This window comes from Falco biarmicus, chromosome 18 (assembly GCF_023638135.1).
Source record: "Falco biarmicus isolate bFalBia1 chromosome 18, bFalBia1.pri, whole genome shotgun sequence".
NCBI classification, from domain to species: Eukaryota; Metazoa; Chordata; class Aves; order Falconiformes; family Falconidae; genus Falco; species Falco biarmicus.
This window is the reverse complement of record NC_079305.1, coordinates 5,257,757-5,280,715: the sequence shown is the minus strand read 5'-3', so window position 1 is coordinate 5,280,715 and position 22,959 is coordinate 5,257,757. Positions and strand designations below refer to the sequence as shown.

At 53.3% G+C, this 22,959-nt stretch overlaps 1 long non-coding RNA gene across 1 annotated transcript in view; it reads right to left on the bottom strand.

Moving 5' to 3' along the window:
• Positions 1-1,428: 1,428 nt before the first annotated feature.
• Positions 1,429-22,959, bottom strand: part of LOC130160496 (uncharacterized) — a 142,779-nt gene continuing 121,248 nt past the window's right edge. Inside the window, exons 4-7 of the long non-coding RNA XR_008826009.1 lie at positions 14,126-14,251; positions 13,145-13,320; positions 8,444-9,088; positions 1,429-2,807 (exon numbers count right to left, since the gene is read on the bottom strand). This is a non-coding gene — a long non-coding RNA (uncharacterized LOC130160496). The remainder of the gene's footprint in view (positions 2,808-8,443; positions 9,089-13,144; positions 13,321-14,125; positions 14,252-22,959) is intronic.

The window sequence follows — 22,959 nt, the reverse complement described above, 5'->3', positions numbered from 1 at the left end:
GCGGTTGGCAGCAGGAAATCACTGGTGAGGTTGCAGAGGTCCCTGGGGAGAGCATCCCCCCTCCTGCAGCTCCCCTGGCCCCAGAGCCCAGCTTGGGATGTCGGTGGAGTGTTCGGGGACACGCTTCTGCACACAAAGCACTGTAAAACCAGTGATGGCCGGTAATTTCCGCACAGATTATTTCCGTGCCTGGGATTCCCCTGTATACGGTTTATTGCAGCCGTGCCGTGCCCTGCTGCCCCTCAGTGCCCCTCGAAGCGCAGGCTTCGAGCCCAGGCCCGCAAGAGCAGCTCCTGCACGTGGCCGCGGCTCGTGTCCCCCCTTCCCCTCCAGCCTGGTGCGCAGACCCCCTCCAGCCCTGAGCTCCGCTCCAGTGTAAACCAGCAGCAATGACTGTCTGTAAACTGGTTAGGGACTAGGCACAGTTCTGCTTGTGCTCCCGCTAGTGCACGTCCGTGCCTTTCTCTTAAGCAGGCGAGACATTTTGCTACACACACACGCACACACACAAGTTTTTACACGAGTTTCCTGAGCTCATGGATAAAGTCCAGAGCTGCCAAGCTCCCAGTACTTTGCCATGTCACACTAATAGCTTCCAGATCCCATCACATATTAAATTCATGCGGTTTCAGCGAAGCCATCTATTTAATGCAATTCGCTAAATGCCTGCGTAGCTCCGCTGACAGTGACATATTAGGTTTGCAGTCTTTTGCAATCTGATATCTCTGAATTTGCCACTGTACTAAAGATTTGATTAATGTGGTTCCATTTCAGTGCAGTAATTGGCTGCGACTGTTGTAGAAAATAATCAGGCTTTCATTCCTTACAACTGCATGGACATGCTAATGAGAGAGTGGGTTAATTAAGCCCCAGGCAGAAAGCGACAGTTACTGATGACTGTTATGACAAACCACCGACTCGGCATTTGGGAGCAGGACAGCAAATTTGCACTTTATGAAATTACAGGAAAACTGGGACATAAGGAATAAATAGTTACATCTGTTTGGTGAAAGGAAAAGAGCGAGAGAAGAGCGAGTGAGCGAGATTGTGTCGCTTTCTCAAATCAGGGCACAAACACACAGGAGAAAAGTTAGGAGCCCAGAAGCACAGGGAAGGGAATAAAGTTTTATTTTCTTTGCATGCACTTCACCGCTTCCCGGTGGGTTTGATCCATTGGCAGGGTGTGAAACATGGACACCCAGCAAAAGGATTTGCATTGCTGCGATGTAGCCGAGAGCCGCCAGTGACTGCCCCTCTGGCAGGCGGGGGCTGCAGCTATGGCCCAGAATAAATCACATTTCGTGAGACATCAACCAGCCCCACGGTGGGTGGCCGGGGGGGCGCGGGGGACCCTGCCCCCCGCCCCCCCCGCACTGGGGTGCAGCACTGGGGGACCTGAGCCCACCCTTCCCTGCAGCTACAGCTCTCCCTGGGGGGCAACTCCCCCCAGCTGCTGAGAGGGATTGCGAGAGCCGTCAGGGTGGCTGCAGCAGGGACAGCCCGAGCTTTGTGGCTTCCTTGAAATGGCCAGGAGGAGGGGGAGGCTCTCGCAGGAGCGGGAGGGATGAAGCCAGAGCCGTGCCATGACATCAGCGCTGATGCAACACTCTGGAAGCACATCAATGCCTTCGCAGAGCCCAACAAATCAAAGCCAGCCCCCAAGTGCTCCTCACAGAGCCGGGCAAGAAGTGACCAAACAGCACGGCCTTCACTTGGAAGGCTCCTCCAGCTCCAGCTTTGCAATACTAATAAGTAATTTATAAGGATTAACCGGCAATTTTTTAAACTTTCCCTTTCATGCTGGGGATATTTTGCAACATAAGCACCGCCACCATATAACCAATGATTTAGCTGAGGGGTTTTATAGTCTGAAATGGCTTTAAAATTTGTTTGGAATTACCTTGAGTACATTTTAAACACTTAAATTGTCATCTTTGCATTTTGGACTATTCATGATGCACTATAGGATATTTTTTTTTTTACTCCATTAGATTGCAGAGTAACTCTTCCATTGTTTTACTAAGCCCTCCTGAAACAAGCCGACAGTATATCCAAAGCAGACTTTACTACATGAGCTAGTACAGATCCTGGGGGGGATGGATGGGTTGTTCAGCCGTCACTGTCACCGTCCATCGGCACGTACACACGGGGCTGTCTGTGGGGGCTGCTTCGCGCCTCACCCTGACCCAGGGCAAGGCAAGGCTGCGCCTGGCGCGGTGGGTACCACCAGCGTACCCTCCCCGCGGCTGCTGGGCTTGGGTCAGTGCCCGCAGCCAGGACATGGGACATGCAAAGTTTCCCTGCAGAGCTGAAACGTGGTGACTCTGAGCTCATATCCCCAGTGGAGAAACAGGAGTGAGCGTCCTGCACCCCGCTGCCATGGCCGGCCACAGAGAAACAGCTGTGAGCATCCTCCGTCCCACTGCAACCTCAGGAGTGTCTTTGAGATGTTCAGACAAACGGGGCTTTTACAAACACATTCCCAGGTGGGATTTCAGGCACATCCAGGGCTGGGAAGGCAAATACAGCCAGAGTTTACTTATGGGTCTCATTAAGGTTTGAGGATTATTTTGCGTTCTCTGCTGCCTTTCAAAAGCTGTTAGGTTTTACTGGGGGATCTGGCTCCCATCCTTCCACCGCGACACCTCACCTTAGCTTTTCTCCCTCCACCTCCCGCGCTGTCCCCGGTCGCCGCGTGCTCCTGCCGGGGGACCCCGGGGGTCCCCGCTTCGCCCGGCTGGCTGCCAGGGGGTCCTGCGTGCTTTCATACCTGACAGGTCCTCGCCAAGGAGCCCCTAGAGGAGAAGCTGTAAAAATGTTTTATGTAGGAATAGGTTGGTTTCTGTGCAATAAAACCCAGAGCCATTGAAAAGCAAGCTCCTGTGTAATTACAAAGACAGAGGAGATCGCTTCCATATGTCTGAGTGGGTGTGAGGGGCCCCGAGCCCGCATCTGCTCTCTTTGTTCTGGTGGGGGGAAAAGGGAGAGAAAGAAAGAGAAAACAGAAGACAGAAAAGGCAACCTGGGGTCTGCTGGAGAAAATGACCTCTCGCTAAACCCTGGCCAGGGCTGTCCCGGCTCCCAGGATCAAGGCACGGCAACATCTGGCTGCGGCCGAAGGCACGCTTGATCAATAAATTGTGCTACCAGGCACAAAATCAGAGAGATCTGAGAGCCATTCATTAACGAGCTCGTTAAGTGATTGATATGCTTAATTTTCCTGTCAAATGTGGACTTCCCTTGTAAACATGTCAATTGAGAAAAGTTCAAGCTGGTCACTCGGATTTATGGCTGGAATAACATGTAGGTGGAAAAGAGCGACGCGTCCCCTGTGGCCCCTGTTGTTTCCCATTGCGCGGCGGGCCAACAGCCCAGGTGCTGCAGTGCCCTTCTTCTGCCTCCCTCCTCCTCCTCTCCTCCCTGCCCACAGCTGAGATAACAAAAACAGACCATCCCACTGGAAACACACCAGAACTTGGCCCCAGCAACAATTAGCCGATTAATTTGTTCACCTTGATAAAAGTGGAAGCTTTTAGCTTTAGGGTGCCTTTGATGGGCGGGTGTGGAAACCCAACCCCCACCTTGCCTGAAATAGCTGTGTGTTTAACTTAGTGCAATATCCACGATGAGACTGGTTTAGCCAGGATATTTAATTTAATACCAGACCTATGATTAGACATTTTAGCCACTACAGCAAAGGCTGGCTGGGTTTTTTTTTAAAGTTCTGCCCTTTTTTCCTCCTCCCCCTAGCATCTCACCAGAAGTCCCAGGCCATGAACATCACTACAGGCTCCTGCAGGTGTACAACCTGCTGGGCTGGTACATTGGGACCCCCAAATGCACGGTCCCTGCCTGGCATGCTCTGCCCCCTGAGCCCACCCGCCCAGCTCCCTCGGGTACAGCCTGCTGAAAGCAAACAGCCAGCAAGAGACCTGGTGTCCGCCCCCCCCCCCGCGAGGGAACAAGACCCTCAAAGTGCTCCAGGCTCAGGGAAGCCGGGCTCCATCTGCATCCCCTGGGTCTGGGACTTGGGTCACCAGAGCTGAGCCCAGCACGGGGTCACAGCTCTGTCCAGGGACCACCCCTACGGTGATGGATAAACACAGGCAACGCTGAAACATTTTGCTCAAAATATTTGCTTTTAGGCAAAACACCGGAAGTGTTTTATTTTGTAAGCACCGTGCAAAACGCTTTGGGCTTCTATGTGCTAAGACACAGAGAAGGAGGGAGAATGTGTGAAATCCAGGGGATGCCACCCAGTTTTGTTTCATCTGGGGGTACTTTTGGGGGCAGCACTGCCTGGTTGGGCAGCTTGAGGGCAGAGCAGCACAGACCGATGGGGAAGAGGAGCACGGGACATCACCCCCACCCTGCTGTCCTCTGCTTGCTCAAATCCTGCTCCAGGAGCCAGAAAATTAGCCTGGTTTGAGCAACCTCAAATGATTTCATCCCCCAGCCCTCCCCTCCCACTCTGCATGAGCACCAGTCCCTGCACTGCCCACCAGGAATGGTGGGGAAGGTACCACCGCTCCCGGGAATGGTGGGGAAGGTACCACCGCTCCTCCTGGGAATGGTGGGGAAGGTACCACCGCTCCTGGGAATGGTGGGGAAGGTACCACTGCTCCTGGGAATGGTGGGGAAGGTACCACCGCTCCCGGGAATGGTGGGGAAGGTACCACCGCTCCTCCTGGGAATGGTGGGGAAGGTACCACCGCTCCCGGGAATGGTGGGGAAGGTACCACCGCTCCTCCTGGGAATGGTGGGGAAGGTACCACCGCTCCTGGGAATGGTGGGGAAGGTACCACCGCTCCTCCTGGGAATGGTGGGGAAGGTACCACCGCTCCCGGGAATGGTGGGGAAGGTACCACCGCTCCTCCTGGGAATGGTGGGGAAGGTACCACCGCTCCTGGGAATGGTGGGGAAGGTACCACTGCTCCTGGGAATGGTGGGGAAGGTACCACCGCTCCTCCTGGGAATGGTGGGGAAGGTACCACTGCTCCTGGGAATGGTGGGGAAGGTACCACTGCTCCTCCTGGGAATGGTGGGGAAGGTACCACTGCTCCTGGGAATGGTGGGGAAGGTACCACTGCTCCTCCTGGGAATGGTGGGGAAGGTACCACCGCTCCTCCTGGGAATGGTGGGGAAGGTACCACTGCTCCTGGGAATGGTGGGGAAGGTACCACCGCTCCTCCTGGGAATGGTGGGGAAGGTACCACTGCTCCTGGGAATGGTGGGGAAGGTACCACTGCTCCTCCTGGGAATGGTGGGGAAGGTACCACTGCTCCTGGGAATGGTGGGGAAGGTACCACCGCTCCTCCTGGGAATGGTGGGGAAGGTACCACTGCTCCTGGGAATGGTGGGGAAGGTACCACTGCTCCTGGGAATGGTGGGGAAGGTACCATGTTGCTCCTCCCGGCAGCGCGATGCCGGCGCAGGTGTGCACGGCCAGCACCTCTGCCCCGCCTTTCCCAGGGATCCCCTTCTGGGCCGGGCACAGCTATAAATAAGCTGTTTTGTGACTGATTCATTTTTATTTCTGTTAACTTTTATCATGAAATAGCAGTCATCGAATCGACACCTCGGTTCCCTTGAGCATATTCCCTCTGGTGTCATTTTTTGATAAATGCCAAGAACAGCCTAGCAGCAGGAGACCATTATCCTGTGACATGCTCCACTCTGCTCACATTATCTCTAAAATAACACGGATGCTCGCACAAATCCCCACAGCAGTTGTGACAGGGACCAGAGACAGACCCAGCCCGGCTTTGCCGGCGAAGCTCGGCCGCCTCCTGCTTTTCCCAGCCAGGGCCCATTCCAAAGCCGCCGGGCATCAGCGAGCAGTTTGGGCTGATGGCGGAAGCAGTCAGAAACTGGTAACTCCTTCCAGCAGAGGGGGAAAAATATTCAAAGTTTTTCGGTTTTGTATTTTCCACTTTATAATTTATTTCGGGCAGAATCCTGCTTCCTCAGGTACTGGAAGAGCCTGAAGCATCACAGGAGAAGATCAGAATCTCACTGCCAAAACCAGGACTTACACTTCTCCCAGGTTTTGGAGTAATCCCTCCTTCCATCTTCCTTGTTCTTTTCAGTGACACCTCAAAGACCCCATAAACTCAGGAACAAAGCGAAAGGAGGGAGGGGAACACCAAGACCAAACCCAGCACCGTCCAGGTTTCACCTAAGCCCCCAACTTCAGATCTCCTTTCTGTTCCTTAAAGAGAATCAGGAAAGTTGGAAATTTAGTTTACTATGGAAATGTAATTTCATGGGGGTGATGCGGGGATACTTTTTTTCATAGCAAAATCATCAAAAAGCCACTAGAGATTAGGCATCTGGGGTGAGCAGCAGAGAGTGAGCAGATCACAGCATTTCAGCCTCCTTTCATCCCCACTGACGCCACGGCCGGGGTGTCCCCGCACGGCTGGTGGCACAGCCAGCACAGCCCCTGCCGAGCGTCGGCACAGAAGCCCAGGCAGCGATCACCCTCCTGCTCAGCGCACCAGCCTGGCCAACACTTGTCTCGACGCGCGCAGGCTTCTGGGCACTCTCCGGGCACAAGAGTCCGATCCCGTTCCCAGGGATTTGCCATCGTTTTGTGTCAACCTCACACTGTATCAGTATTTATTTTTGCTAATAGGACACAATTAAAGGGTAATTGTATCTGTACCTTTCATACCATGTCAGGCAAAATGAGCGCTGTTAGAAGGATGATACTAACGTGGCACGATAGGACAGTTAACGCGATGAAATGTTCAGATCATATTAATGTAAAAGAAGAAGGGAGGGAAAGCTTTGGTTTCTCTCACCCTTCTTGGGTGGCTCGCCGTGATGCCCGGGAGTCCAGGGCTCGGCACTGGAAGCTTTGCTGCTTCCAACCTGAGCCGGTGCCTCTGCAGAGCCCCGTGGGTGGCTGGGCTGGACAGGCCCAGGGCTGGGGCAGTCTCGGGTGCCAGAAGAGGAAAAAATACATCAACCACAAGTCCTACACCCACCTCCCTCTGGGTGCTGCCTCACATATCTCCGGCTGCTCCCCCTCGCTTTGCCCGGTCTCAGTATCTCTGACGCTCTGCACCCTCAGCAACCCTTTCCATCGAAAACTTTGAAGCATGGTGGCAAAACTTGGAGGAAATAATTAACAATTATTTCACAGGAGAAGGTTCCAGCTGGAGCAGTATCTGGTGGTTGAACATATATCTAACAAAGGCTTGTTATTTAAGCAATAACCCTTGAGAAATTGGTCGTTACCAGCATTAAACGACTCAGCCCATTGCCAAGGATGGTTAACGCTCTAATAAACTGGTCATTAACTGCAGTAACAATGAATTTCGAGGGGATTATTGCTATTATAAACCTTAATCAATGGTTTATAACAGCAATAATGTGGTCCTTTCTTTTAATGGTAAGTAGTGCGGCATGAGCAGCCTGCTTGGAAATATTTTCAGTCTGGCTGATAAGACAAAAGCAGGCGTTAAAAGCCCTTCAACTCCAAACACTTTTGGGGAGGAAAAAAGGCCCAGCGAGGTCTGCGGTGAGAGGTGGTGGGGTGCTCTGGCCTTTGCAGTCGGCGGCTGTGCCATGGGGGCCAGCGGGCTTGGCTGGCCCCGTGCCAGCAGTGGGCACCCACGCCGGCCGCCTGTCCGGCAAACATGCTTTGCCCCACTTAACTCTGACACTCGGCAGGACCTGAACTCATTGCATGTGTCCTCTGGTAAGGAGCAGCTTGGGGCAGAGATGCGGAGAGAGGCGGCTCCAGGGAAGAGGATGGGCAGGGGGAGTCAGCCAGCACTGGACGTGATGCACCCAGCCACGGATCCACCAGTTTCTGTGGACAGGGACTCCCTGGCACGCAGGGACCCCAGGGACCAGCAGCTGATGCCCTGAAAAATAAGATCCATCTCTACCTCCACACAAAGAACCACAAACGTTACTATGGGTCATAAATTACCCCATCTCTTGAAACACAACCGCTGCACAGTACTTGACACCACAACCTTCTGCTGCATCCCCACAGCCTGAAAATGTCACAGGTCCCTTTTCCCCCTCCTCCCCCTGCCACTGATTTGGAGACTCCTGTTATTGCCTTTTGTTTGCCATGTGAGGCAGATACGTTGTTTGTTTACAGTGTGAGAAAGCTGGGGAAAGGTTCACATTCAACCCGAGGTGTGCAAAGAGTCCAACTGAATTAAGGAGATGAGGAAGAAGCCAGTGGTGCTGGCAGAGAGCCCCAGACCTGGTGGATTTTCCGGGGGGCCAGGGGGAGCCACTGCCCCGACTCGGGGGGATGGGTGACCCCAGTACCCGGGACAAGGAGCACAGCGAGCACTTTCCTGTTTGGAGCACCCCTCTACAAAGGGATGAGAAAGCAGCTCTGTTGCACTCCCATCTTGTTTCGTGCCCTGTATCCCTTAAAAAATACTCTATGGCAATATAATAAGGTAACAACCTGGTACGAGTGTCATTCCAGGGTTTAGGAAGCATCATCCTCTTTCCGCGAGCGAGCGGAGCTAGACTGCAGCATGCTGTGTCGGTAACTGCCCGGTCTGCGCCTCCTTCCCCAGGCAGGCTTCAAAGAAATCCCTTGCTGGGCCGAAACTTGTCTCATCACCCTCATCCAGGGAATTATCTCCGCTTTGTGCCGAGCAGCCGGGGGCTCAGGCACCCTCGCTCTTGCTTCAAAGCCCTGGCAGATCCAGGGAGCTCCCGGCGGAGGGCAGGGGGATCTCCAGCAACTGGGGCTGCAAAGCCCCCAGCCAATGAGTGAGTTATAATTATGCTCTGACTTTAATGGAGATTTTCTCTCTTCTGTGCTTGTGATTTTTATGGCTCTTCAGAGCTGGTTCTCAAGCGCTGCTTTTATCTCTGCGCTTCCTCAGCTAAGCTGGTTGCAGCTGCAGGAGCAAGGCATCATTCTGTATTAGCCAGGGTGAAACCATGAGCAGTTTGAGGGCTCTGGCTGGTTTCGGCCAGGCTTCTGACTTCTTTTCCAACATGGTCCCACTCATCCCTCCTTTGGTCTGCTTGTCAGTGTCCCTCAGAGTGGAGGGGGTGGTTAGCGACTCTCCTCTCTGCACTTTTTTTCAGAAGAAGGCTGCAATGGAATAAATTGGAAAGTTTACTTCATGTAGCATGGAAATAAAAAAGCTCATTCAGAAAGTTAATGATTTATTTTATAGTTTCATTATCAGGGTCACATTACTCAATAGCATTTCAAACATGTCATTTGTACAAACTATGGTAATTAAAATTTATAACGTACTTCATCAGCGGCATATGAATCTTTTAGCCAGCACTCTGCTGTCATATAAACAGTGTAATTTCAGCTGCAATTCACCCTTTATTGGCTCTCATTTGTGATTTAACAGCCATCAATGACTGTGCTATAAAGAATAAATTAACCATCCGTAAACCTTATGATGACAGGGACAGTCAAACAGACTTAAACTGCCTCCACCAGACTCTGGTTAGCCAACAGAGATCAGACCCTGGAGGTGCTGGTGCGAAGGCGTGATTGCTCCCGTCACCAGTGTGCTGGGCACGACGCACGTCACCGCCAGGTCTGCGAGCGGCTGCCGAAACGGAGCTTTTTCTTGGCGCTGCCCGCAGGGCCCGGCCACAGGTCCCTCCCCTCCCACCAGCGGTCTCCTGCCTTCAAGGAGGGGGTTCAGCCACTGCCAACTTCAAAATCGTCTCGCCGCCCCCCGCGCCGCAGCACCGTCTGGGATGCATTCGCAAGATGCCTGCGCTGTCGCATCCCTGCACCTCCTGCTGCAACCCCGTGGTCCCTGCACCTTCCCTGGCTCCTGGCAGGTCAGCAGCCCCCAGGGCCCCCGGCTCCTCATCCAGCACGTGGGGGGGGCTGGGGGGAGAGCGGGACTCCACTGGGAACTCCCCAGAGCCCAGCACCTCTGCTCCCATGGCTAAACCCTGCCTGCCTCCCACACAGGCAGACGGTGCCCACCCAGACCCCAGCGCCCCCACCTCCAGGGAGCTTTATGGACCCACGAGCAGATTTGCAATGAGCAATTTCTTAATCGGGGGCTCCTTGCAGCTGACAATTATCCAACAGCTTATTTGCGCCCATCTTTTGCAGAGGGAGCAATACGTTTTAATGGGATCCCTCCTATGCTTAGAGCTGACACTGTACAAAGCTAATAAATGATATGGATTGGATTTGTTACTGAGACATCTCCAAGGAGCCTGGGTCATACAGGCCAATAAAATTGGCCTCATAAATTTACCCTGACACGCAGGATTACTCCAGCATTGCTGAGGTCACCTTCTCACACTGATTTATTGCCAGCCCATGGGTTAATAATACTGTTTACGGGGTTGTTGTTTTCCCCTACACGTAGCAGATATTAATCAGCGCGTCTGTGCCTTTTTGGTGCTCTGGGGGTGGGTGCAGCGCGGGGGAGATGTGGGATGAGGACATGGTGGGGAGGGTGAGCCTGATTTATTTTCTAGGCAAGAGTTTTTGTGCTTAAAAAATCTTCTGAAAGACCTCTGCGGGAGGAGGTAAACTTTTCCTTCAGTGAGCCCCAACGGGGGCGGCACTGGAAGTGTTTTTGGCTGTTCCCATTTCTGGGCAGCATCTTTGGCGCTTTGTACTGCGCTTGTGCAGGTCCTGGGAACTTCTGATCCATGGGAGGGATGTTGATGTTCAGAAACCTGTATTTCCCACTTGATTCATTCCTCGGGGGAGCAAGCAGCAGCACAGGGTCCCCTCGAGCAGGGTGGGTGCAGCCAGGCCATTGCCTCTCCTAGATGGATGAGGAGGATGGAAACTGCCCCAGATGCAGAAGCAGAGGCAGCGATGGCACGAGCACAATGCGGCGAGGGTTTGCTGGGCGATGAAGAGGTGCCTTCATTTCAGGGTACTCCTCACCTGGGTGCCTGAGGCGTAAATTTAAGAGGCAGCCAGGTTGCAGAAAAGCCTGCAGACTCTTCCAAACCCTATGGAAGCTGCTGCAAAGAGTTGTGCTGGTTTCAGCGTGCTCAGGTGAAATGTTACTCAGCGAGTACTTGGTTTGCAGGATTTCACTGCCTTGCTGCCAAATACGTATTATTTGATGCCTCCAGGCAGGTACACACCAGGCCCCTGCACTGGTGCATGGCTGGAACAGCAGGAAGCATTGGGCCGAGCTCCCGCTCTCTTCGAGCGCAATGGCAGCACTTACAGCCAGGGCAGAGAGAAGCCAAGTGTCCTTTCCTTGCTGTGACAGTGCTTCAGCGAGCTACACAAATAAACAAGTCCTACAACTAACACAGCAGACTGTAAGCGTGTCAAGATTTCCCCTGGGACACTTCTGTCTTCAAATGCGGGAGGGATGGCTCCCTCCCCAGGGAGGGTCCCCCTTCTCTTGGTGACTTTCTCCCTTTGTCCTGGTAAAAAGCACTTTACAAAGCAGCTTCCACCTCCAGGATGCTGTCTGGGATGAATCCTGGCTTGAGAAGGGCCCCAGCACCATCCCCTGCGGCACTTTAGATCAACACTGGGATATGTACTGCTGAGACTGAGCGCGGGGAGACTCAGCCTGGCAGCACGAATGAGCTTTGCACGCTGGAGAAACTAAAATTTCTTTCACGATCAGGCCAGGCCAGTCTCTGCAACAGCACCTGACTGCTACAGATACCACACTGCCTGTGCTCCTCTTCCGTCCCACTGAATCCCTGCTTTGATGGCTTAAATAGAGCGCAGGTTTTACGAAGAACTCTGCAGGGGGGATTTCATCCCCATGGTGCACCTGCTCCACAAGAGGGTAAAACTTCCTCTTCCCAGGCTGCCAAGGGCAAGGACCTGCTCTTCCTTCTCCACAGAAGAGCTTCTGTGTGTCTAAATTCTTTTAGAAGGGAGGAGGGAAGAGAAAGGCAAGTTCCGTCAGCGAACCAGAGTGACCGGTGGTGTGCCGGAGCTGCCCGGCAGGAAGGCAGACACAAAACCGGAATGGGCACTCCGGCAGCACTGAACGTTGTGCTGGAATTCAGATGGAGGTCAAAACCCACTGTAACCTCCCAGTGAAACATCACTGCCCATCTCCCCTCCATCACCTTGCCTGCCTGGAGCGGGAGGTGTTCAAATACAGCTCACGCCTCTGCGCAGCGGGGAACAGCCTCGAGCTGCAGCTGCCACGTGCTCCCGTGTGCTCCGTGACGCTGAGCCCTGGGGAATCCGGTGGTGGCTGGTACCCAGAGGATGCATGTGAGAGCACTACGGCCCCCCTGGGGACCAGCTCCGTCCCCTCGGGGAGGGATTACAGTGGATGCTGGATTGGCACATGCTTTGCAGAGCAGTGCTCCTGCTTGGGCACATGCCGCTTCAGCCCATTCGATTGCTACTGGGCTGGGCAGATGCCCGGCCCGCAGGCACAGGAATCCATCGCCTGTTGCAGCAACAATAAGAAAGCCTCGTGCCAAGCTGAGCTGTCGCTGCAGATGATGCTGAGGTAGAAATAAAGTGTAAGCAAAACCCAGAAACTTGGTCTTATTAGTCCCTCCCTCGCATCCTCCTATTTTGAAATCTGTGGGAAACGAGCTTCAAGGAAAAAAATTGTTGAGAACCCTGAGCAGGGAGAGCTGGGCGATAGTGAGAGGCAGAGAAAAGCGCAGTGGTACCTGAAATGAAACTGAGCGGCTTAAATTGCTTGGACTTACAAAAAGCAAACTCCAGGATATGAATTATGGAGTACTAATTCCCAGCCAGATTCAGCTCCACATTTAACGTCTTATTTCTATAGAAACTTGCCGGATGCAATACTGCTGCAGGACCAGGCTCCCTCGCCCAGCTCCCACTGAGCAGGCCTGGACTTAAACCAGCTCCTCGCAAATGAGCAGCTCATGGTGTTGCTCCCCAGGCACTGGTCGCACTCTCCCAGGATAGCCTGTGGCTCTGTTTCGCAGTGGGCTGTACCAGATGCCCAGATACTGCTTTTTCTTACAAAGTTACATGTCTGCATGCCACGCCAGCATGCCACAAGGATAAGCCTCTGTATTCCATGAAAAAACATGGAAAAACACAGCCTAGAGAGTCATGCCCTCTGCACCCCAGCTCGCTCTGTTGGCACTACTCATTTCCTCTGTTTGCCGGTGCCTAAAGCCCTGCAGCGAGAACCAGCAGGGCTGTGTGTCCATGGATGTCCCTCCGTACCTGCTCGGGTGATGTTTTCGGAATTCTTCTCTGTCCCTTTCCCCAGCTCAGAGAACGGCACCATGTGTTTACCATCCCGCAGCCAAGACCTGGGGCAGCCAGCCTCGCTCCTGCTGCTTCGTGTTATTTTCATTCTGCCATAATCGGAGGGGACAGGTGAGATGTGCTTCAAAACACTGTAATCATATTTTAAATGGAAATGAAATGTGTGAATTAAATGTAAATTACAGCAGAATGGAAGGACAATCACTATTAGTTAAGGTCTGACACCTATTTTTGCAGACCTTTCCTAAATGCCACAACTTGTTTCTCCGCACTTGTGACGAGGACTTGTAATTACGTGGCAGCTGCTCCTGCAGCCGGGCGGATGGTGGGTACCGAGGGGGGCCTGTGTATTTTAAATAGCTATGGACTGCTTGTTGGTTCTCTGAAATTATGAAGCAGCAATGATATTTTTATTTGGAAGCCATGAAAATAAAACTTGGTGTTTTCCCCCTGAAAAGGTGAGGCAGTAATACAAAAGGACGTTTTTATAGAGTCAATTTATTTAAGGGTTCCCCCATTTGCTTTTATATTGGAAAAATATGGGCCCTGCCAATGAGCTGAAATTTCTTCTTTATCTTTAATCCCTACCCCACCTCCTCCGAGCCACTGGCTATTCCCGCAGCCTCGCTGTACCTCGAAGCCTCCCAACAAAGTCTCACTTCATTTTTCACAGCGGGAAGCATCCGCAGGCCCTCGCCAGCCACAGTGCTGGGGTGTTCAGCATGGTGGTGTGTTCAGCATGGCACACGCCGACAGGCAGCGACAGCCCCTGCCCTGCGGATGCTGCACAGCAATGCGGCAGCCACCACGGCGTTATTATTTGGCAAGGAAAGGTGAGTCCCAGCGAGATCAGAAGTGACACTCTGGGTCTATGGCACAGCCAAGGGACAGCCTCCTTGCCCAGGAGAAGTTGACTACAATAATGAGACAACTTACGTGCAGTGAAAATGGTACATTGCAGGAAAACACAGCGCTGAACAGAGACTGGTGGCACGCCGCTCCTTGGGTGACATCTTTGTGATTCAGAGATTTCCTCCTGCGCCCGTTGTTCTGCCTGTCTCCCTGTAAAGATAAAACATTTACTGTTCTCATTATCACTGGGAACTTTTCATCTGGGAAAAAAAAGAGAATCCTTGTCCTGAGGAAGCCGAAAGCTAAGTGCTGATTTAATCTGTTATTAATACCTGGGGCTACTTGGCTAATTTTTTATTTTCCAAGCAGTGGACAGTAAATAGTCAACTGAAAACAGATAGCAGCGAGAGATACGAGCATCCCTTCTGCTCTGGGCACCTTGGGAAGACGAGGCAGGTGTGCGGAGGCCAAGGACTGTGCAGATGGTCCCTTTGCCCGGCGGGGGGAAGCAGCACGGCCCGAGGTGCCCGCTCCCCAGCCCTGGAGCTGGCAGCCCCAGTGGGGATGTGGCCACTGGCAGCACGTCCCAGCGGCCGGGTGGCCGAAGAACCACGCTTCTTTCATTTCTCTGACTTCCCTTCCCTGTTTCAAAGCAGAAGGGTATTTGGGCTTAACTTCTTGCAATATCGCAGTGGGGGAAATCTATCATCACGTGGTGGGATAATCACAACATTTAATTCTGGTTTCAATAGTTCTTACAGATACATATATATATATATATATATATATGTAGTACATTGAAACAAAATGCTTTTTGAAATGGAAAAAACCCTATGCCATTTAATTCATAAAAGGTCAAACTGAAATGCTCTGGCCTTATCGAAATGATTTTCTCCTTTGATTTTTCTTTCCAAATGCAATTTCATCAAAATCAGTGCATTTCCGCAAATGTTTCACCTTTGGCGAAATGGCATCTTCTGACAGAGAAGTGTTTTGCAGGGAAATTTCTGCCCGGCTCTTGCCAGGAGCGAGCCACCTGCTCTGGCTGGAAGGGAGGAGCGAGGGGTCCTGGCGGCGCCCAGCACCAGCTCCTGCAGCGCAGAAGGCTCCGGGCAGGGCGCTCCGAACGGGATTGTTGCAGCCGGAGATGGGGTGCTGGGAGACCCGCACAAGGGCTCTCCCCACTGCCCGCACGCTGCCAAGGGCAGGCGGAGGGTCTCACCAAAGCTCAGCCCCAGCCTGAGCAAGGCGCCGGATTGGGCCCCATGGCACGGGTGGCTGGCACTGCCAGAACAGCCATTTATTTTCAGCCGGCCCTGATGGGGATGTGTTGAAGGGGGAAATGTCTCTCATTCCTAAAAGGTGATTCACTGCCCTGGCCCCGTGCTGAATGCTCCCTCCTCCTGGAGCCAGAGTGCTGGGAGGATCCAGAGCCTTCCTTCCTATTTTTACAAAGCTTGCAGCATTGTCAGAAAGGAAAGGGTACCATCTGGTTAGCCCTTGTTTACTGCACACCCTGCCAGTTTGAGCTTATTAATCATATTTACCCAAGTATCTTAATTACTCCCTGTCTAGCGACTTGCCTTGCACTCAGCTGTTGACCCGCTCCCCTCCCCTCTCCCTCTCTCTTTTTTTTCTCCTTCTTTTTAATTCCTTTCTATCATTAATCACAGGAGCAGCGTGGGCAGAGGAATCTGTGGCTCGGCTTTCACTGGCGGCAGTGTTGCTTTCACAGCCGACGGGCTGGAGTTCACCGCCGCCTCCTGCCAAACTTCACACTGCATCCGCCGAGGTCAGAGGAGGGCGAGCGGGCAGCGAGGGCAGCGCAGGCAGCATGGGCGGTGCAGGCAGCACGGGGGTCAGCCCCGACCCTGCCCACCACTGCCCTGTCTGGCTGGGCGCAGGGGACTGGGGGCTGCGGGGCTGGGGCTGGCTGTGCCCGGGTGTGAGCTTGCGCGAGGAGACACCATTAAAGATGGTAATTTGTTGATCCAGGCTCTCCCGGCGCTCCAGTGCGAGAGTGGCACCGTTTTCTTTACGACCTCATAAAGTCACAGCCGAGAGGCCGATTTGGAAAACAAACTGCCTCAGGTTGACAGATAATTAGATACAGGGGACATATTATACACCTTTGCATATAAATGCGCTCTGAAGCACGTTGGTTCATCAGAAGTTTAGGCTACAGGAGAAGCAAGTACTCCCGGCACATCAGGATATATGTGCTGGTGCAGCCTTCAGATGACGGCTCCATTTTATGGCCCTTTCATCTCCTGTTCGCCGGTGCTGCGAACACGGTTGCGCTTTGGAGGCAAACTGCCTTGGTTTGGTTTGGTTTGGTTTGGTTTGGTTTGGTTTGGTTTGGTTTGGTTGCTTTGCTTTGGGGATTTTTTACCCCAGCAACCTTCTGAGCTTCCTTCTTCCCATGAGATAGGGCTCGCATTTTGCATCGTGGATATTATGCTCCTGTGCTTGCAGCAGGGAGGAGTGGCTGAGTGGGGATTCATTACTATTATTACTATTTTGGTGTTACTATATCATGTCCAAACCTCACTCTTCCTGAGAGCGAGCCCGCTGAGAACAGCAGAGCAATTCTGAAATGACACGGTCCTTGTATTTATATGGCAATTCAGCATCCTGCTCTCCCAGCCCCCAAACCACGAGGCTTCACATATTAAAACAAAACAAAACAGTTGGGTTTCTTTTTATGCACTTTAAGATTTAAGGTGTCATCCAGCCTTGTCAAGCTCTCAGGGTTTGCTTTTCCAAGTGAAAGCCAAGATCCCCATACCACCATGGTTCCTGCTGGGGGTATTTTCAGAGGATAATCCCAATTTGCAGGATTTGACCAAACTGTGCATGCATAGCTACGTACCCTTCTGCTCACCTTTTAGTGGTTTCCTCTCCCTTGGAATCAGACCCGCATTTCAGTAAGATAACCCCTCTTTCCCAGCTCCCCCGACATATCTCTCTATTTTGGGGGCGAGGCAGAAAATGCCAATTAAATGGCCATATTCCCAAGGAAAGCTTCACTATCAGTCCTTCTCCCCTCGAAAGGGAAAATAAAAATGTGTGTGGGAAAGATAAAGTTGTCAGAAAAGGAAAGGGAGAAAAACCCCCAACCCTAAACCCCCAGCAGCCCCCATGCAAGGAGGTGGTATAGATAGAGTTGCTGTCACTTTGATGAATTAGATCTTTTGTTAATTAGGATACATTGATTTAAGGGTTGTCCAACCAGACAGACCTCTTTCCTTTCCCTTCCTTTTCAAATTACAGCCCAGGGTGGCGGCAGAGCATCTGCCTCCCTGCCTCTCATCGCCTCCTTCCCCGAAGATCATGTTCCTACTTTCACATCAGGAAGGAACCTGGGCAAAGCTGCCCAAGTGATGCGGCAGAGCCGGCAGCATCACGGCTTCAACGCGCCTCCGGTGGGGAAAGCGCTGGAGAGCTGAGTGCGCCGCTGGGTGTTTCTGGCACGTCTGACATCGGCACCCGCTTCACCCAAGGCGCAACCTAAACCAGTGCTGTTAACAGCCCCGTGGGGATGCTGGGGGTCGGGCTGGAGGAGCTGCGGTGCCATCCAGCTCCTACCGCGCTGGGCGCAGCTGGCACTGGGCACGCGCAGACCAAGATACTTTCACCCACTGCCTGGGGCAAACAGCCCAGGGAGGCTTCTGCAGGGAAAGCCGAGGTCAGGGCTCCAAAACCAGCCCAGCAGCTGCAGCTGAGGCCACCCCTCCCAGCGCACGTGGGCCCTGTGGAAGCCGCGCACAGACCAGCAAGACTTGTCCAGGTTGCATGGGAGCATGGCCCTGTGTGCCTTGCCCGCACGTCCCGGCAGGCTGCTGCAGGACCCTGGGCGCTGCTGGTGTTTCCGGCTACCTCACAGCTGCCCCGGCTCCATCCTGCTGGGCAGCGGCAAGTTGAAAGCGTTGGCTTTCTAACGGGACCCCTCTGAGCAAGGGAGGATTCACCCCTCCTTGGCCACCCCCTCCCTTTGGCCTTTGCAAACTGGTGCCCCCGTTACTCGTGGCTCTGGTGAGATGGGGCTTTACGGTATTTGCATCGGCAACGGCCCCTGCTCCTTCCCCTGGTCCCCGCAGAGACCTCCAGGCTTTGCAGGTTTCCTCACTGCCTCTTGTCGTCACTTGAGCACCAGCGAGTCCGAGGGAGAGAGGGGAGAAAAAGTGCTGTGCTGTGTGGATTATTGTGTGTTTGTCATCTGGAATGGTATAAGCTGTAGGTACAGCATCTCCCAGCGGTGATTTATGGCCCCTGTCAGGCAGCACCAGCGCTTTGTCTGCTGTAGCGTGGAGGATGAATGCAGTGCTGTCAGCCCGGGCAGGGCAGTCTTTCTCTCGCTCTGCTCCGCACACTCGCTCCCCATTTCACGCCACTGAACATAAACAATCTTTTGTAAACCTGACAGTCACACTTGCTTCTTTGGAAACATAAAGCAGGAATGTATGACTCGGCTTTCATTACCCAATTTCCTAGGCTGTGCAGAAAGCTCTCCAGGAAGACGGGAAGGGGAGACCCCAGAGGACCAGAGAGATCCCCAAAAAGATGAGAGGGAAGGGATGCACCTACGTGGCACATATATGCCAACACCGGCCACGGACACATGTGCTCACACACACACGCTGCATCGCGATTCACGCACCTATTTCCCGCTGCGGTTTTGACACAGAAATGTGCCCTTCACAGACAGAGCTGCACTGCGCTCCTGGAGCAATGCACATTCCCTACCTCAATTGTTGCCATATATCTTCCTCCCTCAAGCAGAAAATCTAATAGCAGCGTAACACTGGGATTGCAGCCTGCTCGGTAACGGGCTCTCACGTGCCCACCAGAGGTGACGGAAAGTCTTACAAAAACTAATGCACTTTTATTACTATTAATAGTAATTGTAATAATCCTGTATGCGGACAGTGCCCAAAGCACTCTGTTCAGTCTCCGCTTTTCCCAAAGCTGGAAGAGGGTGTCGAGGTGCTGAAGGGGGTGGAAAGGCCGGGGAAGAGGCAGCACCCCCAGCACCATCGGGCACCTGGCTCCTGCCTGCACCTTACCCCAGGGAGGACCAAGGCGACTTGAGGGTGCAGCAAAGGCGGTGGGTGAGCCAGGCCCTAAGCGTGGGGCACGCTGCTCTGAACTAACGGCGCGGGTGTAAGAAACCCTGGGAACGGAGCACTTAGAGTGGGGATAAATGGACCATCTTATCTGAAGCGCTAATGGGGATATACGCACTCATGCTCCGCTTGCGGAGCGCAGGAACCCGCCCCGCTGTTATGGCTAGTGGTGAAATTTTGCCACTGGCTTAAAGCATCATGAATTTAGAACCTGCCAAGGGGCAGAATAAATGCTGTTGATCTCGTGGCTGCTATAAGAGGCGTGAGGAGTAGGTTCCATCTTGGTCCTGCTGCGATTTACTGCTCCAGCTCTGAACGAGAGCGTGGCTCTCACACTGGCGGCAGACAAGGCCAGGCGGGCTTGTCCCTCTGTCCGTGGGGACACCAAGGTGCACCTCGCTCATTGCACAGGGCTTGGCCAGTCTCTGAAGGGACGTGAGAGGGGACAGGCCCTTTTCACGAGCAGTCATCAGCCCTTTGGCAGGGGCCTCGGCCATTGCTTCAGGCTGGAACTGGATGCAGGAGGTGAAGCCCAGAACCCGCTCCCAGAGAAATTGTCCTCATGTCCCCTCCTGCAGTGGGAGCGAGCACTTTCTCTCATGTTTCTGGAAATAAAAGGAAGAAAAATGCATGACTGCGTTTTGGCTGCCCGGCACACCAGTGTGAAGAGCTGCAGGTAGCTAGCGGGAAACCAGAGAGCTCGCAGCACCGCAGGACCTGCCAGAGGGCAATCACGGCTCAGCTCCAACCTTCCTGACGTTACTTTCCCATGTGGGGGCTAAAGCTAGCGGCTCCTCTTTAAGGTGGCAGGAAGCCGGGATGAAAAGCAAAGAGAGAAAAGCTCCAGCTCCTGTGCGTCCTCCCGGCTCCCGCTGCCCACAGCAAAGCTACTAGATCTGCTCAGCCCTGGGGCTGCCCCAGCAGCTGCCAGTGTCTCGCCAGCTCCGGGCCACGCCGTGCCAGCCCGCTGCCTTGCCATGTTTTACAAGAACAGCTGCAGCCTTGCTGGGAACATTTCTTCACTGACACGCTCCTTCCGTTCCTGGCTTTGGCGCTCCGCTCTGTCCTCTCAAATCCTTCCCTGTGACTTTGTGATCAGGGATGCTGGGCGGGGGGGAGAGGCGGAGGAGGGAAATAGCTTGCAAATAGTTTGCTGTTTTCTTTTCCAGATGGTTTGTTTTGGAAGTTCCTCTGGGTAAGCCCGAGTGCTGTGTCTTGAACATCTGCTGAGGAGGAGCCCGCTTGGTATAACTGCGCAGGGGCTGCTGGAAGGGCACGTTCTGGGAGCGTCTCAAGCCTTCCAGCACACCTTAGCCTGGTGGCAAAGGTCGTCTTTGCGTCCTGAGGTTGCAAGAGGGCACGCAGGCTCCCTGTGCCCTGGCTTGTACCCTCCGCTCTGTTAAAGTCCACACTTTGGGTGTGATTTGCAATGTGTTTCAGTGTGTGCCAAGGACACCCAGAGCTTAGGGAAACACACCCTTTGTAAAAAATTTGCATACACCCGAATAAGCAAGCAGGCTGTTGTCTTATACTGTGGCCTTTCTGATGTCTTTAAAAACAATTATTTGTACTTGTGAGTACAACCAAATTTTAGTGACAGTGCTGCCTTCTTGCTTTTGGCTGCTGAGGGAGAGGATCTATTAAAGGCTGGGATGGCTGAGGCTGACCATGCTGGAGGCCTGCGGGAACCACAGAAAATATGAGTAACCAGTTCACGGGATCAGTGACAGGAAAGGAAACTTTCCTGGCAGGTTGCTATTTCAGTCCGTCGGTTCAGGGGTGACTCGTTGTTGCCACGACCTCATGGACAGTCTCTGTGTCTAAGCGCTGCTGTGTTCGCCGGGCGCTTCCTGTGGGAGGGACCAAACCGGCCGGGCGGATCCAAGCCAGAAGTGACACCGAACCAGTCATTCACAAGTAGGAACAACTGCGACAACAAATGATATATAAAAGAAAGGGAAAAAATGGTGGTGCAGCCTGTCCGATGCTCTGAGCGGTGCTTGGTACCTGGCTGGAGAGCCGGGCGAGCTGCAAGCTCGGGGCCGGCAGTCGGGCTGTCGGTGCGGCTCGTGGGTGTCCCCGTAGGAGCCTTGGCACCAACTTGTGTCCTGCTGCGAAACCGGGAGCAAGTCCCAAGACATGCTTTAGCATCGCTGCGATCCTCCCTCAAAAATCTACAGTATTCTTCAGCAACGGTCCCAAAACACCTCCCAGAAAGCTCCTCCCTTGGGGTAACCCCATCCTGGATGTGCACATGGGTACCGCTATAAGCACATACATACATACATACAGGTCTGCTTTGAACGTGAAGGACAAGCAACACTGAGGCCCCTTGTAGCGCTTTGCAGGGAGAGACGCATCAGCTACCAACGTGGGCTGGACATTCTTCTTTCCAGCTCTGACCCAAGGATTTTAACGAGAGGCACCTTCTCCAGCCAGCAACTCCGCGATTACCATGGAGAGAGCAGAATTCGACAGCCATGCCAACCGACAGGGCATCTCCTACACTTCACACAGGATTTTAATTTTAATGAACCGTCAGCAGTTGCAAGGTTACAATTTTAAATCCATTTCACCCTCCTCTCATCATACCCTAATCATCAATAGCGCCGGCTCTAGAGGTGTGTTTAATTGGAAGTTCGTTTGCAGCTTCCATCAATTTGCTTTTCTATCCCCTACGAACAACCTGTAATTTTACTTAAGAACAAAACCAGAAATTTAACGGAAAACAAGCTGTTTGTAGAGGAATGGTAACTGGGTGACCAGTTCGGAGGGCAGTGTAGTAAATAACAATTTGATTATGTTGTTGTCTGATGTATTTTTATAACAAAATAACAGGTTGTTCTACGACAACTTCTGAAAAAAAATGCCTGATCCTTCTGGTGACAAGTGCAGCTGGGAACGGAGGGTCCCAGCCCCCCCAGCCCCCTCCGGCACGCTCCTGGTGCTTTGCAGAAATCTTAAGAGGAAAAATACACATTGGGGGAAAGAACAATCAAGCAAATTATTTTATCCTTTTCACATACTTGGATGCCCTTTCTCCTTCCCAGAGACAAGAGAGAGACCAGACAGGATCTGGTAGAGCCAAGGGAAGGGTAGAGAACGGAAAGGGGTTCCCCTGAAGTAACTAAGCTGATGCGCTGTCCTGGGCGGACAGACACACGGACCCACGGACAGATAAATGCACCGTGGTCATGCACCAGTGCTAGGCTCTAATGCTCGGCTTGCTCAGTGCAAGCGCTGGACCAAACCGTCTATCTCCAGAGCCCAGGAGACCACCCAGGCCAGGGCTGCTGCCCCTGCCCGAGAGCAGGGCCCAGCCCCCCGCGGTGAATCCGCCTGCCCAAGGTCATACAGGAGGCACAAGGGACGTACCACAGGGCCCTCCTGCAGCCACAGCACCGCCTGCCACTCTGCCAGCCTTCAGCTCTCTGCTCTGTTTACCATTGAGCTCGTCCTCTAAATTTTTGCTTGAAGACACCCCAACCCACACTCGGGTGAGGAGGGCTGTGTGCAGCTGGAGCGACACCTCTGCCACTGAATTCCCAGCCGGTGCTTTGTCACGGAGCCAGGTCGCTGCTGCCTCTGCATAACACCGTGTCGTGTCCTGCAGCTCCAAGGGGAGCAAAGACTCGGACGCGTTCCACCGGGGCGGCGAGGGATCGCGCTGCCCGTGCCTCCTCCTGCGGGGGGACGGGTCTGATTTCCCCTTCTACAACAAGCAGCTTCCTGCAGCCAGGGGCTGCGTCTCCTACCCAACCATGCCTCTCAGTTAACTGCACCGTCTACTGA